We start from the raw sequence: 23,533 nt of genomic DNA on the forward strand, positions 1-23,533 counted from the left end.
GCATATTTTGTTAGTCAGTTTGTATTCTGCTTTCAAATGATGAACGCCTCGTTTAGTTCCTGAATGCCCTGAATCCTGAGAAGTGTGTAAAGTCTCTCATGTTAGAAACTGAGCACTTGAATTGACAATGTCTTGCGCAAATGTCTCCCATCAGTTCCACAACTGATGTGCTCTTGGTGCACAGACTTGTTGTGTGTGGTGGGAGGGCTGGAATGAATACTGTGGGGGAAGGAAGAAGAAGTAGCAGTTTTTGAAGAAAATAGGAGAGGCTCTGGGAGGGAAAACCACCTCGGGTCCCACATCAATGCTACTAGGGCCCCTTAGGGGCACAGAGTGTTTCAGGAAAGGTTTGTTTTATCATATAGTGTTCCCTGTTTGCCTATAATCTTGTTTCTACCTTGTCTCCCTAGATTTTATGCCTGTTTACTTCCAAATCCGCTCTGTCCAGCTTGACCGCTCCATCAAGGGGCTGGAAGACCATTTCCGTAAGAACAGCTCCTCCACTGGAGTGCCATATTCCCCTGCCATTCAGAACAAAAGGAGGGACACCCCCACCAAAAAGCCACTCAAGAGACCAGGTGAGTTCTTGAAGGGGTGGGGGGGATTGCTGTACTGTGTATCCTCTTGCCTGGCTATCAAACACCTATCTGTAGGCCTTCTCACTGCTGAGGTAGCCTCTGTGTCTAAAATGTGCGCTTAGGACAGAAGCAGGGGTGAGACTTTGGAGATAAGCGCCTCTTCTCTGCCCTGGATTCAGCATTGAGGCTACAGGCGTTTTCTGTCTCTGTTATAAAAGGGCTATAAAAGGATATGATCAGAGAGCACCTGTCCTCAGCCTTGGAATATGGAATACAGACTGTGCCACAGCAAAATAGAAAACTCTGATAAAACACATCACTTTAATAATCATTAGTTATGAATAAATTATTACTATGCTAGGAAACCAAGAACTCATCAGGACTTGAGATGGGGACTAGGTAGGTGCCTACTGACATGAGATCCAAAGTTGTCTCAGTTTTGGAAGGGCTGTTAAGCTTTTACCTTGGCTTGTCTTTGGAGGAACTAGGAATGTGGTTGGTGGCTTACTCCACCTCTCCTCATAATGGAGTTTTGCTGCATTTTCTGCAGCTGGTGAGGCCGCTCACTCCGGTGTACCGGAGCGCAGAGCTGGAATTCCCATCTCTGAAACGTGCCATCTAGTGGGAGCACAACCAGGAGGGCCAGCAAAAGCTAGCACATACCTCCCGCAGCAGCACAGTGATATTGTCCCGCTGTGTGTCACAGCACCCTCTGCAATAGTGATCAAAGTCAGAGAAGTTCATATTTCTGTGGGTTTACCTGGCCAATACTCTCCCACCCTAATATTTTTTTCCTGTGTTGTCAAAATACTCTTATTGGGTTCAAAAACTTAGTAAGAAATGTGGCTAGGGACTGGGAATGGATGGGATGGGGAAAGGGAGGAAAAGAAATGTCCATTTTAATTGTGCTGTGTTTATTTTTATAATCCTGATGTGAATGCAGTCCTCATCCCAGGTAATGTGCGTCTATGTGTGCGTGTGCTGGCCCTGGTGCTCGCTCTCTTCACTTCTGTGTGTGGAGAGGCTTTGCTGGGCCTCTTCTTGCTAAAGCAGAGGGTGTGCCTTGGATATTTGGAGAAGGGGGGCTGGCTGGGGAAGGCTGTGACATCCAGAGATAACCCCTCTGGTCTTTTAAAATCAATCTGTGCCATTGCTGCTGTGTCCTGGAGCTGTTCCTGAAAGCTGGTGTGTGAGTTGCAGTTGGTGAATGCAGATAGTCTGCGAATTTCAGTGGATTTTGCCCTGTCAGCAGAGCACCATCTGACAAGGGTATGTCTTACCCCACACTTGGCTTTCCTCTGGAGTTTGACAGGTAGTTATGTGCCTAAGAATTTGCCCTCAGTGTTAGGAGGCCTGTAGAGGACAATATCCTCCTGCTGAGGAGAACTAGCTATGCTGCAGGTGGCAGAAAATCAGTGTTTTAAATGGTTCCTAAGCACGATGGCAGACATTTGTGTTCAGCTCCTGAGCAGTCTCTCCTGCCCAACAACATGATTCCAATAGGTAAAAATTATTTTTGTGTGGTTCAGTAGCACTGTACTGGAAAGATGCCAGATGGGGATCTGTAGTTGAGCCATGGGGACCTCGGGTTGCAGGTGCTTCAGGTTTGGTCCACAGTTCTTGGTTATCACCTGATACTGAAAAGATCCCTGGGTTTTGATTGCTGTGAAGTTAGCAGGGTCAGCAAACATTTCTGAGCAGCCTGCCAAATGGTAACATCTCCCCTATGCCCTAGGTAAATAGATGGATGAGATTTTTTTTGAGCAGATGAAAAGAAAATCACTAGGATTTTTTAATGGGTCTCAGATCTTGGATGCTCACACAGAGAGTACAGAAAGGAGCCCACATGTTTGAGAGCACAAGCATTTGTTCTCTACCAACAGGGTTCCTCCAAAATGGATGCATTTGGCCATCCAGAATTACTTGTCATGATGAATGTCTCGGCTGTAGGTTTGCCAGGAGATTTTCACATCTTTTTGCCCAGTTTAATTGGAGTTTGTGAGATGGCCAGCTAGAAGGCCCAGAGCATTGGTGTGAATGCACTTAAAGAGCTGACAGTGTATGAAGGAAAGCGCATTTCAAATGATCTATTGGGGTATTGTTAATCTCAAGAAAAGATAGTGACTAATTTGTCTCCAATCTTCTGTGAACAAGGACAGAGAACCAGACTGTAGCTCTTGAAGGACAGGGGTGGTTAAACCTCATACACCAGCCATCTCTTCTGGCTACTAAATTCTACTTAAGTGAAATTAAAAAGGGAGGGAAAAAATAGTCTTTGAGCAGAGATTCACTGGTTTTTCTGCAGTTCCATCAGCTTTCAAGGACAGCTCTTGAGGCGGAGGTCTTACACCCTCTTCGCACTGGCACAGTGGCCCTCTTCATAGCAATATTCATCTGGTGGTGTTTGATTCCCCTGGTTTTAGCCTTTTTTCAATTATGGACAAAGAATTTTTTTTCTGTGCTACTGCTTCAGTAAGTAAAGTCAAGTTCTGCCGATTTGGGTTTCAGACAAGGGGGTTTTCTCACAGTTCCAATTTGATTTCCTTAAGGAAGAATATCCCAGTGCACACCCCAATGCACACTTAAACCTGTTGCAAGGGATAAATAACAAACTAAATCTGATGTGCTATAACTTGTTTACCCACAAAGCAAAGAGCAAGAGAGGCTACAGCTAAAGGGAAGGTGAGGTGTTAGGGACAGGGTAACAAAGCAGAGGACCCCGCGTCTCCCCCAGGTGCTATGTTGGATTCTGGAGAACATGCTCCATATCCATGTGTTGTTTCAGAGGGTCTTAATCTCTGCGTTACTGTTTTATTTGTTGATGTACCCTGTACCGTCTCCCGTTGTTACAGCATGCAGTAGAAAATCTGACTGCTGGAGGTGCTTCTAAAGTAAAGTTGTCTCCTCTTTAAATGAAACTTGCCAAGTCAAGTTGAACTGATGAAGCAATCTGTGGGCTTTTTTTTTTTTGTAGTTTGCTGTTTGAAATGTCAGCAGTCTGTCTCAGAGGGCAGATGTATTCAGATTCCCAAATCATCCTGCTGCAAACATATGCACATAAAATACCTCTTCTTTGTGATTCCGGTAGACCCAGTGCTTTTTTTTTTTGGCTTTAGAGCAGCAGGTAGCTCAGAAGCTCTGCATTGCCAGGGAAGGATAGGGCCAGAAGGTGCTGGTAGGGGCACCCATCTTGGCTGCCTACAAGCAAAAGCCGGAGAACTTTAGCTGGTTTTATACAGACTCCTGCAGCTGGTGCTTAAAAAAAGAGGATGCGTTGCCCTTCTGCTTGGTTAGGAAACTGCTTAATGGAAGAGAGAAACAATGTGCAATTGGAAAACTGTGCCTCATGCATGCCCCAAAGCCATTTTATTTAACAATTGGGCCACAGGAGCAGAAGTTTCAGGTGTTTTTTGACTTTTGGGGGTTTTGGGGGCTCTTTTCGAGCTATAGGGGAGCCCTTTTTCACTTTACTTAATGCTCCAGTTTACCTAGCGGTGAGGTACTACCTGGAAGGCAGGCTGTGGAGTCTTTGTGTGGCAGAACAAAGAGCCTGTTCCTGCTTCCCATATTGATTGCTGCCTAGCTTGAATGTGATGTTTTCATTAGTAGCTGAAACGCAGTCCCGTTTGGTTTGCGAGCTGCCTAATAGGGGAAAACAATTGTGGAACAAAAGCATTTGGCTTCCACTAGAATCCATTAAAGCCTAATTAAAATACTAAGTAAGAGGGATACAGCAGCACTGAAGTGATGCCCGTGAACACTGAACACTCAGTGTGTGTCAGCGTAAACACAGGTAATTGTGCTTATGCAAATAAAATGCAGCAGTGGTGTTTCAGCTCATCTGAGAAGAAACTGTCAGGGGTGGGCTGTGGAGACGTGCGCTGCATACCTGTGAAGTGAGATCCTATTGACAGCAGCAGCAGTTGTACTGTCTGCTTGGTTCTCACACCAGTTTACCCTCTTTTTTATTCTTTTTTTTTTCCCCCCCCTCCCCCTGGATGCTTGAAAGTGGGGGAAGATGAAAGAACTGGTAGAAGAACAGTACCTGGGTTGAGCTGCTCTGCATCAGCTGGGCCCTGGTAACAGCAGTAAGAAAGAGCTTAGTGCATATCTCCAGAGCTTGCTACAGCCCTGCTTGCTCAGAGGAACTTGCTGTTGTGCCCAAGCCGTTAAGGTTTCTGAAAGCAGCCAAGAATAAAGTGGAAGTGTTGGGTACGAAGGGCCTCAGGAAGCTTGGAAGAAGAGGCCTAGCCCTCTCACTTGATCGTATGGCAGAGGCTAGGAGCAAATGCATCAGCACAGCGAGGGTGTAAGTCTTGCCACCTCCCTGGTGTGCGGTTAGAGGGGAGAAGTTTCCTACTGGAAGAATGTGTTTTATGGATATGATTTTTACTTTACTGAGTGGTTGAGAACACTCTGAACTGGTAGAAGAAAAATGGTTCCTAAAATGTAATGTTTCACTGGCAACAAGTTCTGTTATTTAGTAAGTGCCCCAGGTTAAGGCAGCTTGGTAATTCAGTGGGAACACCTCTCTCCTGTTCTCCCCCATTAGAGATGCACTGTCTGGGGGACTTGAAGTTTCCTTCCCCCTGCGGCGTATCCCTTCATGGGATCGAGCTGTCCTGCGCCCCAGGATACTGTTCTGCAGCAGTGTGTACTTGGGCTTCCCCTCAGGATAGCGGCCCTCAGCACTTGGGCAGCCAACACTCATTTCCAAGCTGCACTGTGGCTTACAGTTACTGGTGGAAGTAGGGATTTTTTGCATGTTGGAAGTGTTTATTACTTTGAAGCGGAAGAACAATTCTTAATTTTGGCAGCAGCATTTTTATTTCTTGGATCCTTCTCCATTTACTCAGGTCTCCTATAGAAACTCCTTCTACCTTCCCAAAACTTTGTTCCCTGTTGTGCAGGCAACAGCAAAGCTCTGCTGTGAGAGGGTGTCCATGTGCTTGTGATAATTGTAGCTTGTTGCATGACGACTAACCTTTTAATGTGGAAGCAGCGCTTAGTCTTCAGTTGTCACATTAATGCTTTGTTTTGTGCTTTCTAGCTGTATATCCAGCATTGGCTTTTGTTCAGTTCTGTCTGTTTTTTGTGTGTGTTAAGTATAAATCTTTTTAACCCAGTGTTATTTTTTTCCATGGTTTTAACTGATTTGCAGTTCCTTAGAAGAGAAGTGTCTTGGGGATTAGGGTGACTTAATGCGAGTTAGACATGGGTGGGCAGCATCCGTTATTCTATGATGCCTGTGATGGGAATTGCTGCTGCAATTGCTCTCTTGAGCCCAGAGGTTGTCACCCTTTTATCGCTTCCTGTAACGCCAGAGATCATTCCTTGTCTTGGCTGTGGGGCTCCTGATGGGTCTATGTTGAGCACGCTCAGAAAATACCCCTCGGAAAGGCACCTCTTTCTGCAGGTCTAACCCAGTGGCTGCGATTGTGGCTCTGGGGAGCAGGCAACGTGTTACTGATACCAAAGACTTAAACAACTTAGTTAGCATACAAAAAACCCAGATCCCTTTGTGCAACCTTTGTACAGATGAGTTAAGATGATACTGTGTCACACAAACTGAAATATGCATTAGTTTTCCCGGAAACAGGCTGGCTGTGGCGATTAGCTCTATTGCGTTATGTTAATGTTGTCTACCTGGAGACAAAAGCAGACCTGGCACCTGATATAGCCTCTGGGTCTACTGATAATGGCTGATATGCAAACTTGAGACTTGGCCAAACAGCCAAGTCAGTGAAATGCCCCAAATGGGTGCCCTAAGGCTGACCTACCTCACTATACTGTTAAAAACCACACCTCCGAGCTAGAAAAGCCCCCAGCCCAAATAAGCCCCCTACTCTCTGGGCATGTGTAGTGAATTAAAAGAGAACTGTATCTTTAAGATGCAGTAAGAAAGATCCTAACCAATAGTTAGCTGAAGGGTGGGACCAGGAGGCGTAACTAACTTTGTTAACTGTTTAAGTACCTGTCATGATTTCAACCGGGTGTGCATGCTGGGAGGAAGGATCCCCCACGCACCCAGCGCTGCAATAAACCAATGTCGGCTTTCTAAACTATCATTTGGGTTGGAGAGTTTTCTTGGTTACGATTTTCGGTAACATTACCGGACAGGAATGGTCCGTCCTGCGAAGCCCTGCGTCCACAGCTGAGGAAAAGCAGCAAACCTTCCACGCTCGGGTTCAGAGGACCGCCTTAAATAAACTCGTTCCAGGGAAGGGTGCTGGAGCCCGCCGGGCGTCCCCGGCCAGGGCCCCCTCGCTCCGGGAGCTCCTGCGGGGGGGCGCGTTTGGGGTCGGCAGCCGGGGGCCTCTTCCACCCGCTTCGGTGCCGCCGCACGGGTGGGCGTGGGGCAGCAGCCCCGGGACAGCCGCTGCGGACCCCTCTGTCCCGGGAGGGGCGGGGAGGGGCGGGCCGGGACCGCCGCGCCTCTGCCCTGCGCCCGCCGGGGTCTCTCGGTCCCGCCGGCTGCCGCCCAGCGAGGGGGGTTCGGCGGAGCTCGGCAGGGGTGTCCCGGGACCCGCCCGAGGAGAGCTCCTGCGTGGGCAGCGCCCGGGCCGGTTCGCCTGGGCGGGGGCTGCGGCACCGGCACCGGGCCCGGCCCAGACCCGCCCCGCCGAGTCCCGCCGGGCCGAGCCGAGACGAAATCACCCGAGCCCTGCCGAGTGGAGTCGAGCCGAGCCCTGAGCAGCCGAGCCGAGCCCGCGGATGGGAGCGGAGCCGAAACGACCCGAGCTGAGCCGAGTCCCGCCGGGCCGAGCCGAGCCCGGAGCAGCCGAGCCGGAATGACAGGAGCCCCGCTGATATTTTGTGAGTTCTTTCTGGTTAGAATTCTGCTCTTCAAGGTCAGTTGATCACTTTCTGGGGCAGTGTGTGAATTTGGGTATTATTTGGGTTTTACTGTAGCTGAATAATGACCCCTCAGGCTCTTTGGCTGTGGAGGGGCAGTTTGTTGTGTGCCTGCAGAACAGCCTGAGGCAGATTGGTTTCATCCACTGACAACAGCGAAATAGCTGTTTTGGAAACTGCCTGTTAGTCACGAGAAGGTGATTGAGGAGAACTTCATGTATACATTACGGAACTTTTTGCACACACATGTGCGCACACACACGCACCCCTGTGTATATATCCACATGTGGAAGTGTATATGCTGTGAGCTTATAGATTGAGAGCTTTAGGAAAAAGAGTAGTAAACCACTGCATACAGAAGAATGTTTGATTTGTGGCGAGAAGTTTATCTAAAAATGTGTTTTACCCTTTAGGATGGCGCCAGAAGTTGCTGCAGTAGGAAGAAAAGGTGGCTATAAGCACCTCTGTGATCTGTGGGCAGCTGGAATAACTGCTACAGAGCTCGCTGAGCTTCAGCCTCCAATGTTTGACCTACATCCCGTGAGGTGAGCAAAGGGTTAAAGCGCAGTGTGTAAGTACAGCTTCCCAAATCATCCATTTGGAGTAGTGGCTACATGGGTGCTTGTGGTGTTTGGGGGTACTGCAAGGGTGTTGGGTTGTAAGTGTTCTGGATGTACGTGATAGAAATTGTGACAACTCCTTTTGCTGCATAAACGCGTCATGTTGTCCTGGTAGCGTCTCTTAAACGGATGGACTTCTTCCTGCCAACTAAACAATGTATTCAAAATTCATGTCAGGTATGTACTGCCATGTCACCCACAGAAATACTGTTGGTTTTTTTAGAGCGCTTTTGCTAATGATGAAAAGCAACTGCCAGCCTCCTGAGTTAAAGGACAAAATGAAATGGCAAGTACTTTTCTGTTTCAGTAGATAATGATCATGTATTTCACTGGGCAATTGATTCTCATGTTTACCACTTCCTTTTACAGGTCCAATAGTTTCCATCACTCTGTGGAAATGGTAGTTAGAAAAAAATCCTGAAAAAAGACCAACAGCTGAAAAGTTACTACAGGTATAAATTTATGTGTGGGATTTTTTTTAAGTTCTAAAATTAAAATGTGCTTAATATGGGTGGTTGGAATTTTAATCTGTGTTTTTCCTTCTGTCTTTCAGCATCCTTTTTGTTACCCAGCGATTAAATCCAAGTCTTGCTATTGAACTTTTGGATAAAATGAATAATCCTGATCATTCCACTTACTGTGATTTTGATGACGATGATCCTGAGGTAGGAATACGTTTTAATCACAGACTCAGATTAAGTTTTCATTTGCCGACAAAACTAAATGCTTATGGTTCATTGAGGCACAGAATGTTTTGTGATCTGGGAACAGGCTGAAGGGTTGCTTTTACTTTTGGTTGTGCTGCTCTGTCACACGTCCAGGCCCTTAGCAAAATTCATTATATTTGGGGGAGAGACGCTCAAAGAGAAAGAGATGAAAACACTTTAAAATTTTGTTTGTGGTTGTCCTTCAACAATTTTGCAGCAGTATGTGTGGACTGCTTCTGCAGTCCCGAGTTCTGTCGTGCATTCTGCTTTCTGTTTCTTTGTGGAATTATGTTTCCATTCATCTGCAAAGCAAGCATTCGTAAAAATCATTTTCCACCTCTGTAGAACTTGTTCTTTTGTTCCTAATTTGCTTTCTTATGAGAAGAAGAGAATGACCCTGTAGTTGTTTTTGTCAAGCGTTTTGGTATGTGTTTCTTGCAGGTTCTATTTTCTATCTTGGAATACTCTGAAACTTGATTTCACCTACAGTTTTGTCAAAGACAAAGTTTCTGATTTTGTGCTTTAACAGCTGGGAAAAAAATAGCGCGCTTATGTAAGGTGATAAGCAGCGTGGGACTGAAGTGCTTTGTAAACAAGAGAAAACAGATATTCTGTTGCTGCATCCTGTCTTCATACTTAACTGTATGTTAGTGAAGACTTTCCAACTATCAATACCGTTAAACTGAGAGGCCACAAAGGAAATGTTATCTGAGCAAAGACAAATGCTGGCCAGCATTGTCTTTACTTGCTCAAATCCAGTGTTTTAAAAACCCTTGTCTTGAAGGTGAGGACACTCTACAGATAAAATGTCTCCAAATAATTCTAACTTTAGTGTGCGAAAACGTACATGCAATCTTTATTTTTAGCTTCTGTTTGATTTCTGTCTTTCTTTGTTGCTATTATGCTAAAGAAACCTGCTAAAAACCAGGTACACAATACTGGGTTTCAAGTGAATATATTTTGGAATTGAAGTCTTTTATTGTTCACCTCTAGCCTCTGGTAGTGCCTCATAGGATACACTCGAGAAGTAGAAATGGGAGAAGAGAAAAGACACGCTCTGAAATAAACTGTAAGCATGTGTAATATGACAACATTAAATATTCTTAAAATAATCATTGATATTCACATATTTCAACTAGTATTCTGCATAGCTGACGTATATAGAAACATTTTTAGTGATACAGAGGAAAAGAAAAACTTATGCTGTTTCACTTACGGATATAGGTTCTAGATGACAGAATCACAGAATCACAGTATCACTACGGTTGGAAAAGACCTGTAAGATCATCAAGTCCAACCTGGAAACTATGACTATGCCAAAGAAACATTAGTGTAAAACATTGGAATACACCTTTTGTCAGCACTTCAGCAAATCTCACTATTGCTTCATCTTAACTGAACAGGACGCAACCTGAGCTCTTCTGAGAGCTGGCTGGTATTGCTTCATACGCCACTGCAGCAGGGATATTCGGAGTGATGCCAGATTGTGCTAGGTAGCAGAATGGCAGAGGAAGATTTTTCTGCCTTAATTTAGTCTCTTGTTGTAGTTTGAACTGAAACAGTCCTGTAGAAATCAGGAAAGGAGGTGGTTGATCGCTGGCCATTACAAGCAGACTCCATCCCCCAAGCTGTAGTCATTCTTTTGTTTGAATTAAATCAGAGCAATCCTTGGCGCTTTAGTTGTCTTTCCTGAAGCTAAAATTGAGGGAAGGAGTGTTAATGAGCGTCTGCCAAAGAGCTTTCCTGGAAGATGCGATAAGCTCTCTCCAAACTCCATTCACGGCTCTTTAGTGCTAGTGATCTCCCCGAAGAACAGGTCCCAGAGGGAATTCCCACAATGGCTGTGTGTTTTATCTAAATTACATCTGTATTGCTGCTCTAAAGAGGGCACTTGACGGCCTGTTTGCTGAATGGTTTTCCTTCTCTTTCTAATGACTAGGTGGGGCAAGTGGCGATCGTGCTGCCTTTGTGATGGAAGAGTACTTTCTGTGCCCCTTAGTTTCCAGCAGGCACAAGTTGGGGGTGTGCCTGTGCCAGAAGTTTGCATCAGTGGGGCTGTGATGCACTCATTAAACGGGATTTGTCTTTTTTGCTAGCCTTTGGAGCTGAATTGGGTCTCATTGCAGTCCAGCTTAGATTCTTGTTTTCCTTTTCTCCTCTTTAGTTGGTCAAGTAAAATTTGATGCACCCTTGAGGAAAGAGATGGAGCCACATGGTGAGTTTGTGAGTTACAAGCAGCATGGGCTATGCTCTGCACATTATTCCCTGCAAATGTCTGTGGAGGAGGAGAAGTCCAAGGTGTGTAGCAGACCTCCTTAGCGCTACTGAAGTTGGTAGTGATTTTTCTGACAAGTGCCATATTGGTCCTGGATCTTTTGGTGCCATTGCAGTATATGCAGCAAGACCCCTTATTTGTGGGCTCTGCCAGGTGTGATGTATGTGCTAAGCAACAGCCCTTGGTCTTGTGGGTTTCCTCTATGCTTTATACCTCATTGCCAAGTATATCATTCCCCTTATTTATAGAGTTATTTTTTTAATTGTAGAATGCCTGTGCATATTCAAATGTTCCTCTCCCTTGTGCTTGTATTGACAATGATTGAGAATGGAAATAATAAAATTGAGAGCCTGGGAAAGAGGTATTGACACGCGGAAACAAACTTCACAACTCACACAGAGTTATAAAGCAGGCGTGTTTATTGCGGCGCCGGGTGCAAGGGGATTTCTCCTCAAAGCTTGCACACCGGGTTAAAATCATGACAGGTATTTAAAACAATTATCAAAGTTAGTTAGGCCTACTGGTTCTACCCCTTAATTAACTCTTGGTTAATACTTTTCTTACTTCATCTTAAAGTTATAGTTCTCTTTTAATTCACCACACATGCTCAGAGAGTAGGGGGCTTAATTGGGTTGGGGCTTTTCTAGCTAGGAGGTGTGTTCCTTAGTGTTATAATGAGATTATAATGAGACAAGTTAACTCTAGGGCACTATTTTGGCAGTCCATTCTATTTTTCTACGATTCGTCCTTGTGCTAATCGTTATTGCTAGTTAGCAGAGAGTTAGTGAAGACAGTCTGTATCTGTAATATGTCTAAGTGCCAGGTGCAGTTGTTATGAAGTATCTTCTTTACATTCTTCTAATTCTTCTTGCTTGTTTTTAACACTTGTTTTTGACCTTGTTTTTCAAGATATTCTGTAACATTTCCCCCCTTTGAGACTTATGGATATATTTTATAATTACCATAAGTCTCAATCCTTCTTACCTGGATTTCACCAACTAAGCAGAAGGTGATTAACCTTGTCACACATTCTGAAATCTACCCGTCCCCTTACAACCTGGAAAAAGAAATAGAATATAAAATATTTCAATTCTAACCTGATTATGCACGCAATAATACTATTAATACTACAATAGTATCAATATTATTAATAATAATTTCTAAGAGCCTTATTGAAGCAATTCTGTGGAAAAATCAGTTATCTTATGCATAGTCGATACCAAGTCTTCTCAGTGGTTTGGATATTAGTGCAGTCTGAAGTTCTGGGATTATCATTATATCAGTTCAGCGATGCAGTTGAAACAACAAAGTCGGTACCGAGCCCGCGATCGGGACGGTTTTCCGAGATGAATAACTCAATAACAACTAGTTTGTGATTAAGCAGGCATTCTTTAATACAGCGCTGGGCAGCACTGGGGATTTGTCTACCAACGCTCCAACAGGTTAGCAAAGCACCTCAGTTCATATACAGAAAAATCGTACATATTCATCAGATTTCTACAAAGACTGGTCTTATCTGGTCTTATGTAGATGAGTTCCTGGAATTCATTTGCATAGTCCAAGCATGCGCAGTAAAATTAGGATTAGGGCCTTTTCACCCTCCGGTGGTCATTCATAGTCTTCTTCACACTGTCTGCTAGTTGAACTTCGGGCTTCCTTTGTCCATACATAGTCATGGGATTGGCTTATCCATCCTTTGGCCTCGGAATGTTAACGAGCTACCTCAAGGCCCATTATCAGGAAGGGAGTTACATATCTTGAAACATCCTATTATCAGTTCTGCTCAAGGAATAACTAAAACTATGCAAGTAAAGCTTTTATGTATCACAGTAGTGTCTCAGCCAGGGACTGTCAGTGATTTAACCCTTCATTCACAGTTAGGGTCATTAATTGCTCGTATATGATCACGGTTTAGGTTTGGCAACTTTGTTTTTTTTCTTAATTCTTTGGTATCAATCCTCCCTTTTGAAGTAGTTAGATTTTTATTACTTCCATATGTTTCTTTCAATGGTTCTTTTAGTACAGCCTATGCAGATTCCTATAATAATCACAATCACGATCACATAAATTACTCCCTCCAACAATGTAGCTAACCATCCTTTTAGAGACCGCCCACCTAATTCTTGGAGATTTTTGTTGAACCGATTATTTTCCGCCGCCTCTTTTATCGCTCTATTGTCTTTTGCTACTTTTCTCATTTTGTCTAATTGTTCTTGCAGGTTTTCAGTGATATTTGGGATGCGGATACAGCAGTGCTCTTTGTCTAACTTAAGATAGCCACACACTCCTTGGTCTTTGACTAATAGCAAGTCTAAGGCCAGCCTATTTTGTAAAGTCATTTTAGTGTTAGCTTGGATTTGTTTGTTGATAAGTTGGAATCCTTTCTGAGTGGCTCTCGATAAGGCTTCCACCTGCCAAGTCAGATTTTCTATTAACATTCGATTTTTCTAAAGGCATCAGCCCTGGTAATGGGAAACTTTGGAATCCCCACTCAAGTTGTACTGCTGCGGAAGGCTCCATCCAAATATCGGGGTCTTTTTCTGTCTCGGTATCTCTTTTAATTCATCCCCAATATTGAGCTTTGATTGGACTCTTTTTCCATATAGGACATAAGGTCAGTAATCCTGAAGTTGCTTGTCTAGTTATTGTACTAAGTCGTAGTCAGGTAGTCCAATACCCATCTGATGTAACCCAGGTTGTGTAGCCTGGGGATGGAATGTCTTGTTTACAATCATTAGTTGAAAAATTTTGGTTTTTACAACATTCTATCATTGTCAAGGTAGAATTTAGGATTGATATTTCACTATAATTTAGAACACTGGGGCACATCCAATTGGTTCGGCTAACATAAGTAGCCTTCGTTCCCCAATTAAAGCCCCAGTCCACATTCCCTATATATTTCCAATGTCCCTCCAAAGGTCTGGTCCAAATTCTGAGTTTTGTTCTAAGGTTAGTACATTCTGGAGCGGTGGTTACGTTAGGTACTGTATTATTAGTGACACAGAGTTTCAGTAATCCTGCGGCCTGTCCGCCGGAGGCTGCCAATGCTATTTGCAGAAACTGGGCATGTAAGGGATGTGATCCCTTGGGGCATTGTTTTTCCGAGCCTCTCCCAAATACTGTTCTGTTGTCCCCTGATCTCCAAAAAGTAGCATGTTGTAAAACATCGCTTCCTCTCTGTCTACGTTTATTGTGTTTGTCTAAACAGTAAGAGACATTGGCCTGCTTAAAGGCTCCTGTGATGTTGTCGTGTTCCTCTAGTAAAGATAAATTTACCTGTATAGTGCCCCATGGGATGGGCTGACTGGCCGAGTGAGGGACTGGGACGCATGCTGTAACGCTGGTAAGACTATGCATTTTGCCAAACCCTTGTATCAAAGTTAGAATTAGGTTTTCATCCAAATCTGTATTGACCTCTCCATCTGTATCAACTTCCGCACTTCCTGACATCGCTGCAAGAGATATAACCCAGAACTTCATGATTCCCACGTTAATTTTAAACGTAAAGGTCCCTCTTGTTTGACAGTCCATTGTGGTGATGTGGCTGGCTTGATGCTGCTGCGATGTATCCACGGAGCGACTCCCTCCAGCTTGAAAGCAGTATGGGTGGTGAGTAAAACTTGAAGAGGTCCTTTCCACTTCTCTTTCAACAGCTCGTCTGACCATGTCTTCAGATACACCAGGTCCCCTGGTTGGTAGTGATGCACAGGCACGTCCAAAGATAGTGGCGTGCTCACAGTGATGTATCTGTGGAGAGAGGACAAAACTTTCCCAGAGAGAAAACATATTCTTTTAGGTAATGTCTTCCTGCAATTTCAGGATTAACTCCTGTTTCAGTCATCTGATAAGGTTTACCATATATGATCTCAAAAGGACTAACCTTGTCTTTGGTTCTAGGCTGGATGCGTATCCGTAGCAAAGCTAAGGGTAAAGCATCCAGCCACTTTATCTGAGCCTCCTGGCAAATTTTACTTCTCTGTCTTTTTAGGCTTTGGTTCATTCTTTCTACTTTTCCACTTGATTGAGGTCTCCGTGGGGTATGGAGATCCCATTTTATCCCTAACGCTTTCGTCAAACTTTGAACAGCTTCTGCTATGAAGTGTGGGCCCCTATCCAAAGATAGTCCTATGGGTACCCCAAATCTCGGTATTATTTCCTTAAGTACCACTTTTGCTACTTCTTTTGCCTTGTTGGTGCGACAAGGGAAAGCTTCTGGCCAGCCTGAGAAAGTATCTAACGTTACTAAAAGATCTCGGTATCCATTTTGCCGTGGTAATTCGGAAAAGTCTATTTGCCGATAGTCTCCTGTTTCCTCTCTTTGTCACCCCTGGTAAAGGTCTTCAGGGTAGGCGAGGATTATTCTTCAGGCATAGCTCACATTTCTTCGCTATGCTCTTAATTATTCCAGTCATTCGTACACTTAGCACTTGTGTTTTTAATGCTTCCACCATTGTTTGAATTCCCCAGTGAGTTTCTTGGTGTTGCCTATTGGCTATTTCACGCATGATTTCTTGTGTAACTATTACTTGGTGCGAAGGAGTTACCCACCATCCTTCTTAATTTTTGTTTGCTTTCAGTAGGTTAGCCAATGGATTGTCTTCTGGTGTATACTGCGGATTCTCAGGTCCCAAGCTCTGAACCCTTTCTGGCAAAACTAGCAATATTTGACCTTCAGCTGCTTCTCTCGCAGCTCTATCTGCAACGTGGTTCCCTATATGCATTGGGCTATTTCCAGTTTGATGTGCCTTGCAATGCATAATTGCCACTAATCGGGGTAGATTAATTGCCGGTAGTAATTGTTGGATCATTGGCCCGTATTTGATTGGGGATCCCTGAGATGTGAGGAGTCCCCTTTCTTTCCAAATGGCTCCATGAGCATGCACCACTCCAAAGACAAATTTTGAATCTGTCCATATATTAACAATTTCACCTTTTGACAGTTCTAATGCTCTCAGTAAGGCTATGAGTTCTGCTTTCTGGGCTGAAGTGTTGGATGGCAGAGCTTTGGCCTCAGTCACTTCCTTACCAGTTACTACTGCATAACCTGATTTTCGTGTTCCATTCCGCATAAAGCTGCTACCGTCTATGAACAGGTCCCAGTCTGCATTTTCTATCGGTAGGTCTTTCAGGTCTGGTCTGCTGGAGTGCAGCTGTTCTACAGTTTGCAAACAGTCGTGTGCTAATTCTTCTCCAGCAGGATCAGTAGTTAGGAAGGTCGCTGGATTCAGGATCGTGGTTACCTTCAGCTCCACGTTGTCTTGTTCCAGAAGAACGGCTTGATATTTCAGCATCCAGCTTGGTGACAACCAGTGTCCTCCTTTTTGTTCCAGCACTGCTGTAACTGCATGGGGTACAAATACAGTTAATTTTTGCCCAAGGGTCAATTCTCAGGCCTCTTGGATCAGTAATACTGTAGCTGCCACTGCTTGGAGACATGCTGGCCATCCTTTGCTAACATTGTCTAGTTGTTCTGAAAAATACCCCAGGGGTCTTTTCCAGGATCCCAGCTTCTGGGCCAGTACCCCTGAGGCAATATGCAGTCTTTCATGCACAAATAATTCAAATGGTTTTTCCAAATTCGGAAGGCCTGGAGCTGGAGCATTCATTAAAGCTTGTTTCAATTTCATAAATGCATCTCTGCACTCCTGAGTCCAGAACAGGAGATTTCCTTCCCCTTGTACAGCTTCATATAGGGGTTTGGGAGTGAGTCCAAAATTTATTATCCACAGGCGACACCATCCAGCCATTCCGGGAAATGCTCTGAGCTCTTGTTTCGATTTAGGTTCGGGGATCTGGCCAATGGCCTCTTTTCTTTCAGTTCCAAGACTACACTGGCCCTGGGAAATTGTGTACCCCAACTATATTACCACCTGCTGAGCGATCTGTGCCTTTTTCTGGGATACTTTGTACCCTGCCGTCCCCAAAAAGTTTAGGAGTTCTGTTGTCATTTGTATGGAATCCTTCTTGTCATTTGTTGCTAGCAGTGTGCCATCTACATATTGCAGTAAGGTGGTATTTTTATGTCTCTTTTGCCAGTCTTCTAATTCTCTGGCTAATTGATGTCCAAAGATGGTAGGACTATTTTTAAATCCTTGTGGTAATACTGTCCAACACAATTGAGTTTTTCTACCTGTCTTAGGGCTTTCCCACTCAAAAGCAAACAGTTCTTGACTTCTGGCTGCTAGCGGAAGGCAAAAGAAAGCATCTTTCAAGTCCAGTACAGTAAACCATTGGTCTGTTTCCTTCAGGGTGGTCAAGAGAGTATACGGGTTTACCACTACTGGGTGAACATCCTGTACAATTTCATTTCTAGCCCTTAAGTCCTGGACCAAGCTATACTCTTCTGAATGCGATTTTTTAATTGGCAAGATCAGGGTGTTGTATTCTGATTGACATTCTTTTAGTAATCCAAAATTTATGAATCGTTCTATTAATGGTTCTAATCCTTTTCTTGCCTCTAATTTAATTGGATACTCTTTTTGTCTTACCGGTCTGGTGTCTGGTTTCAACTGAATGTTTACCGGTTCTGCTGCTCGGGATCGTCCTGGTGCTCCTGAAGCCCGTACTAGAGGGGTTACAGGATTTTCAGCTGCTTCTGGTGTTTCCTGTAACTCGGCTTCCTTCTGTAACATAAAAACTTGAGCATCCAAAGCTTTCTTGTCAGGAATATGGATTTGGGTTTTTCCTTTTTCAAAAGTAGTTTGTGCATTCAATTGACTTCATATGTCTCATCCTAATTAGCGGCACAGGGCAATCAGAGAAATCGATGGGTTAACACCCTTTTCCCAATTGTAAACTTCAAAGGCTGGAAAAATGGCTGATTTTCTTTCTGCCCCGTGGCACCAATAACTAATGTACTCTGATTACTCAAATTAGCCTTGCATGTATTCAATACCAAATAAGTGGCCCCCGTATCTACTAAAAATTGTACTTTTTCATCCCCCAACTTTACTCTAAGGAGGGGTTCTGTTGGGGAGGGTTCCGATTCTTCCCCCGGTCTCACTCAGTCTGAATCTATTGTCATCATGTTAGCAGCCTGATTTGGCATCTCCTCACGACCTTGTCTTCTTAACTGCGGGCACTCCCTTTTCCAGTGTCCTTTCTGTTTGCAGTAAGCACACTCATTTATCTCCAGCAGCATTCCGACCCTCCGTACTCCACCAGGAAATCTTTTTCGCTTTATGGGAACTCTGAACTTGCTAGTTTCTTGGGCTATGGCTACTGCCAGCATCTTACTATCTTTAAGCCTCTCCTTTCTCTGCTTTACTTCCTCCACCTTTTCCCTGTTGTTGTACACTTTGCAGGCATGCTCTAACACTTTGTCCAATGAGCGGGCATCTGCCCCCTCTAGTTTCTGTAATTGCCGTTTTATGTCCGCATTAGACTGTCCCGTAAAGATGTGGCCCAACGAGACAGCGTCTGCTTCATTGTCTGGATTCAAATCAGTGTATTTTCTTGCAGCCTCCATAAGTCTTTTAAAGAAAGAAGAGGGGTCCTCATTCTTTCCCTGAATGACCTGATACAATTTAGACCAATTCTTTGATTTTGGAATTGCATTCCAGACACCATACATAATCGCTCGTTGGTACTCAGATAATAATAACCTTTGAGCCTGGATATTAGGATCCCAATTGGGATTATTGGAAGGGAAATGATCCTATATCCATCCTGCTATTGCAGCTTGAACATGCACTCATTCTGCCTCCTCCTTAGCTTTAGCCAAAATCAATCTTTTCTCATCGTAAGACACTAAATTATTCAAGACAACTTGCAGATCTTTCCAGTCCGGATCCTGATTTTTGATTATAGTCTCCATAACCTTTGCCACCCGCTCGGGGTCCTCCCTATATACACCTGCTATCTCCTTCCATGCCTTTAAATCCGATACCAAAAATGGCACTTTTACCCAAACTGGTGCTCCGTCTGGTCCTACGGCTTGTCTGAGGGGGGCTTGTACATTGGCCTGTACATTCCGAGCATTTCCCCTCCTAGTTCTCCCCGCCACCAGACTAAAATCATCGTCGCTGGAACTGTCAGAATCATTGTCTCACTCTTCTCTCCTTCTGTTCCTACCCCTCCTTGGTACAACCAACATCTCTACCTCCTCCTGTTGCTCTTCTTCACAACTCTCTTTATATTTATTGCATTGCTTGCCGATGCTGCATGCTGAACACCACCACTTAGGCGCTTTCTTTTTCTCTGCCTCTAGGGCTAATACACCACTTTCACTTGCAATCAAGCCACACTCCTTACGTATGTTATAATGATCCCGCAAAGCAAAGAACAGATTCACGTATGGTACCTCATCCCATTTTCCTTCGTGCCTACAGAACAGCACTAACTGTAACACAATGTTGTAATTTATACTTCGTTCTTAGGCCATTTCTCCTGATTATCCAGAGTATACAGAGGCCACCAGTGATTGCAATATTCTATCCGTTTTTTCCGAGTAAGGGGATCACCCCCAAACTTGCTCCAGTGGTTTAGTATACACCCCAAAGGGGAACACTTAAGAATCCCCCCTTCAGTAGATTGTCCAGCACCCATGATGTAAAATAACCACGTAGATGTGTCCAAATCAAAATCCAGATTCCGGGCGTCCCTGTAGTAGCATACGGATTACACAAAATTATACAGTAGTGTACTCCCGATATCAATACCAGCAACTTAACAACATGTACCGAATTCAGATATGACTTATTTGCAAGCAACCAATACCAATATTAATATCAAATACCAATGTCGTTAGTCTCCCAGAGAGCTGTCACAGAAACTCACCCGACCAGGGAATCGGAGGGCCTCTGCGAAAATGCTCCTGTGCACGCTGGAGTTCTTACGATTCCTCTGGTCCGTCAAGATTCTGGAGAGCAGGTCCCATCTGGGTCGCCAAATTCTGTTACCGAAAATCGTAACGAAGAAAACTCTCCAAACCAAATGGTAGTTTAGAAAGCCGACATTGGTTTATTGCAGCGGCGGGTGCATGGGGGATTTCTCCTCCTAACATGCACACCGGGTTAAAATCATGACAGGTATTTAAAACAGTTAACAAAGTTAGTTATTCCTACTGGTTCTACCCCTTAATTAACTCTTGGTTAATACTTTTCTTACTTCATCTTAAAGTTACAGTTCTCTTTTAATTCACCACACCTGCTGAGAGAGTAGGGGGCTTAATTGGGTTGGGGTCTTTTCTAGCTAGGAGGTGTGTTCCTTAGCATTATAATGAGATTATAGTGAGACAAGTTAACTCTAGGGCACTATTTTGGCAGTCGATTCTATTTTTCTAAGATTCGTCCTTGTGTTAATCGTTACTGCTAGTTAGTAGAGAGTTGGTGAAGACAGTCTTTATCTTTAGTATGTCTAAGTGCCAGGCGCAGTTGTTATGAAGTATCTTCTTTACATTCTTCTGATTCTTCTTGCTTGTTTTTAACACTTGTTTTTGACCTTGTTTTTCAAGATGTTCTGTAACATCAAGACCTGATCCAGACTGCCCAATTCTGATTGAAATTGTGTCAGTTGCTCCTGCTTGTGTCTGAAGTAAATAGGAGTTAGGTCAGATTTGCAACTAATACAGATGTGTACTCAAAACCTCCCCTGAGATCTGAAATTGGTGACTGCTGCTTTCAGGGCCATTAGTTAATGAAAATGCCCTGAAGGCTGCCCAAGTGCAGCAGCCCTCCTGCCTCTGTGTGTGCGTGTGTCTGTGTGTGTGTGTCTGTGTCTGTGTGTGTGTTCAGAAGTGCCTTTCTCCACCTTGCTGCTTCTCGGTCTGTTAGTAATTGAGCTGCAAGTCATCTGTGAATGAATGGGTGCTATTTCATTCTAGCCCATGTTGCCACGTGGCTGAATGAGGCTTCATCTTCTGTCTCTGAGCACGGTAAAGCTAGGCAAGCATTAAAAAAGAGAGACATGGAAGGACCATCTTTTGGCGGCAGTCCTCCACTTTTCACAAACTGGAGAGTTCGTGAAACTCTCCAGGCAGGCGGCTGTACCTGACTGCAGATATGCCGGACATCTAACCCCACAGCAAATGTGGAGTATGAGACCTTTTGTCTGCTATGGGACAAGACCCTGCTTGTAGGCAGTTGCTGGAGAACAGCTGATGCATGTTAAACTTATACCTTCATTTTCCTGTGCAGTATCGTCTGCATTGCAGTTCTATCCACAAAGCTGAGATGCTTTTTCCCCTGCCTTTCAGGATTGCTGCAGGCACGTGTTTTAAAGATATGTTGATCTAGCCAGCATGCTGTAAGGGTATGGATAAGATCAGGTTTCTCAGTGATACTTTTTCTTCCCACCAAGTTAGACTGGTAAAAGAGATCATTTTCTACTAAGAAAGCTCATTCTATATGTTACTAAAAACACTGGGCTGCTCAGACATTAGAGAAAGGGGCTAATTACAGAGAGAGAGTCTAGACAAGTCTCTCCATAGTAGTAACAGCACTGTGTTGAATGTGAGTTGTTTGCTAGCTCTTGTGACTGTCCTTTTCCCAAATAAGTATTGCTGGACTTGCCTCGCAGGTAGGAAAGCTGAGTCCCTGCGAGATCAAACACCTTGCCTGGTCCCTGGCAGAGCTGTCATTAGATGAGTGCGAATCTGCGACCGTCAGTGTCATCCTTGGTGCATCTTCTGTGCTGCCTGTGGCACGGGAGGGATTTTTTCTATCTGTAGGAAAGAGGAAAAGGTTTTGAGTTGGTTAAGAAAATGGGGAAGGTTTCTTCTCTGTGGCCCGGTTGTCCTGGGAGTCCCCGTGCTGCTTTGTAAGGGAAAGTTGCAAGGCTGTCTCTGTGGTAGAGCTGGTGAGTGCAGCACTGGTGACAGGACAGCTATGTTTCTGATGTGCCTGTTTCAACCCCTGCCAGGGGCTCTGGTGTTGGTGTTCGGAAGCTAGACAGTGCCTGTGCTGTCAGGTCTCATCTCAGAGCCTGCAGCAGGGCTTTTGGGGATGCTGGCTGATAGTGCTCTGTGTCCCTCTAGCACTGCAGCAAAGGAGAGGTTACTAATGCAACATGGCTGCCTGTTGCCCTTGGCTGGATGCTCTTTTGTTTCTGCAGGAGGGTAAGAGCGATGTAAACAAGGCTTCTCAGGGGATGGGGGGGGAGGATTTTGAGCCCTGTAGAGCAGCTCCCTGCATGGACTGTTGCCTGTGCCTCTAAGGAGACCAGGGCCAAGAGCCTGGTTTGGTCAGACCCTGCTAGGGTGGAGAAGGGTGTCTTGTCTGAAGTGCTGAGGTGGGTGGCTTGCTTCTGTGCTGGGCTGTGTGCAGGTGTGATCCCCCCCTCTCTGCTTGCTTGGGACTAGCTGCAGTCTGTGCTGCTTGAAATGTGTCCTTTGAGCCAGAAACGCAGGCAGCCAACTGAGAGCCAAGTGTGAATTGGGAATGGTGGCTCCAAGGTGAACCTGATGGTGAGAGTTGGATATTGTGAAGGAAAACAGAGGTGAGCTCATGGGGCAGAGAGGGTGTTGGCAGGGGAAGAGGGGCTTGTTGGTCCCTGTAGGGTTGTATGTACAGCCCCAGGAATGGAGAAGGAGCAGTGATGTAAACCCTGTACCTCCTCTGAGCTGGTGGTCCCGAGCATCCGTGGTGGTGTGAATTTCAGCTTCTGGGCTCTCCTTTTGAAAGCGTGGGTCTCCCCTGGGGAAGATGGCTGATGCTTCACTTTGTGGCTAGCTTGCAAGTGTTCTTGGAACTGATAAGCCCTGTCCTGAGGAAGAAGCCTGGAAGGGACTTGGTCTTCCCTGTCTCAGCTACACCTGTGTCTCTGGCAGCAAGCTCTGTGAGACAGATGATCTTTCTACCTCCAAGCATGGTGAAGCCCAAGACTCGGTCAGAAAGCGGTGGCTGCAGTCTTCTACATCCTGCAGGACGTCCTGAACCGTGTGTGTAGGCTTGCAAAGTATGTACACCCATGTTGATTTTAATTTTGGGTCCGTTGCTGTTCAAAAATGGCAGCTTGGCAGGGCTGCCTGGTGTCTGTATCCATCAAGAGCCATGGTTATGGTGAAGAAGCTACTGGACAAGCTGGCTGTGGCCTCCCCCTGCTCAGCTGCCAGCACTCTGGCTGGTAGCGTACAGCTGCAGCGACACCTCCCCACTGTGCTCTCTGGGAATGCAGTGTATTCCTACCCCTCAAAGTCCCCATTAGCTCGAAAAAGTAATAATCTGTAGCGTTCACCTTCTCTGCCATCGGAAATTAAGCAGCTTTGGCAGACCGTGTGTGTTTTGGGAAACGCTGGAGCCCCCCGCGGGCTTTGTGTGCAAAAGCCGAGAGAATCCAAGAAAGCTGCTTTTTGCAGAGAGCACCGGTCCCCTTCTGCTTGCTCACCAGGGTCTTAAGTTTGGGTGTTAATAAGTGAAAATGAGGGCCCTCGTTCTCCACGGAGAAACGTTCTTGGGCACTGTGGTAATTTCATGCCTGGAAGGAGTCATATTTGCTGGATAATTTTTGTAACTTCAACCAACCATATTAGCCTTGAGAAACTATAGTTCTTAATCAGAG

The sequence above is a fragment of the Gavia stellata genome, chromosome 11 (assembly GCF_030936135.1).
Source record: "Gavia stellata isolate bGavSte3 chromosome 11, bGavSte3.hap2, whole genome shotgun sequence".
Taxonomy (NCBI): Eukaryota; Metazoa; Chordata; class Aves; order Gaviiformes; family Gaviidae; genus Gavia; species Gavia stellata.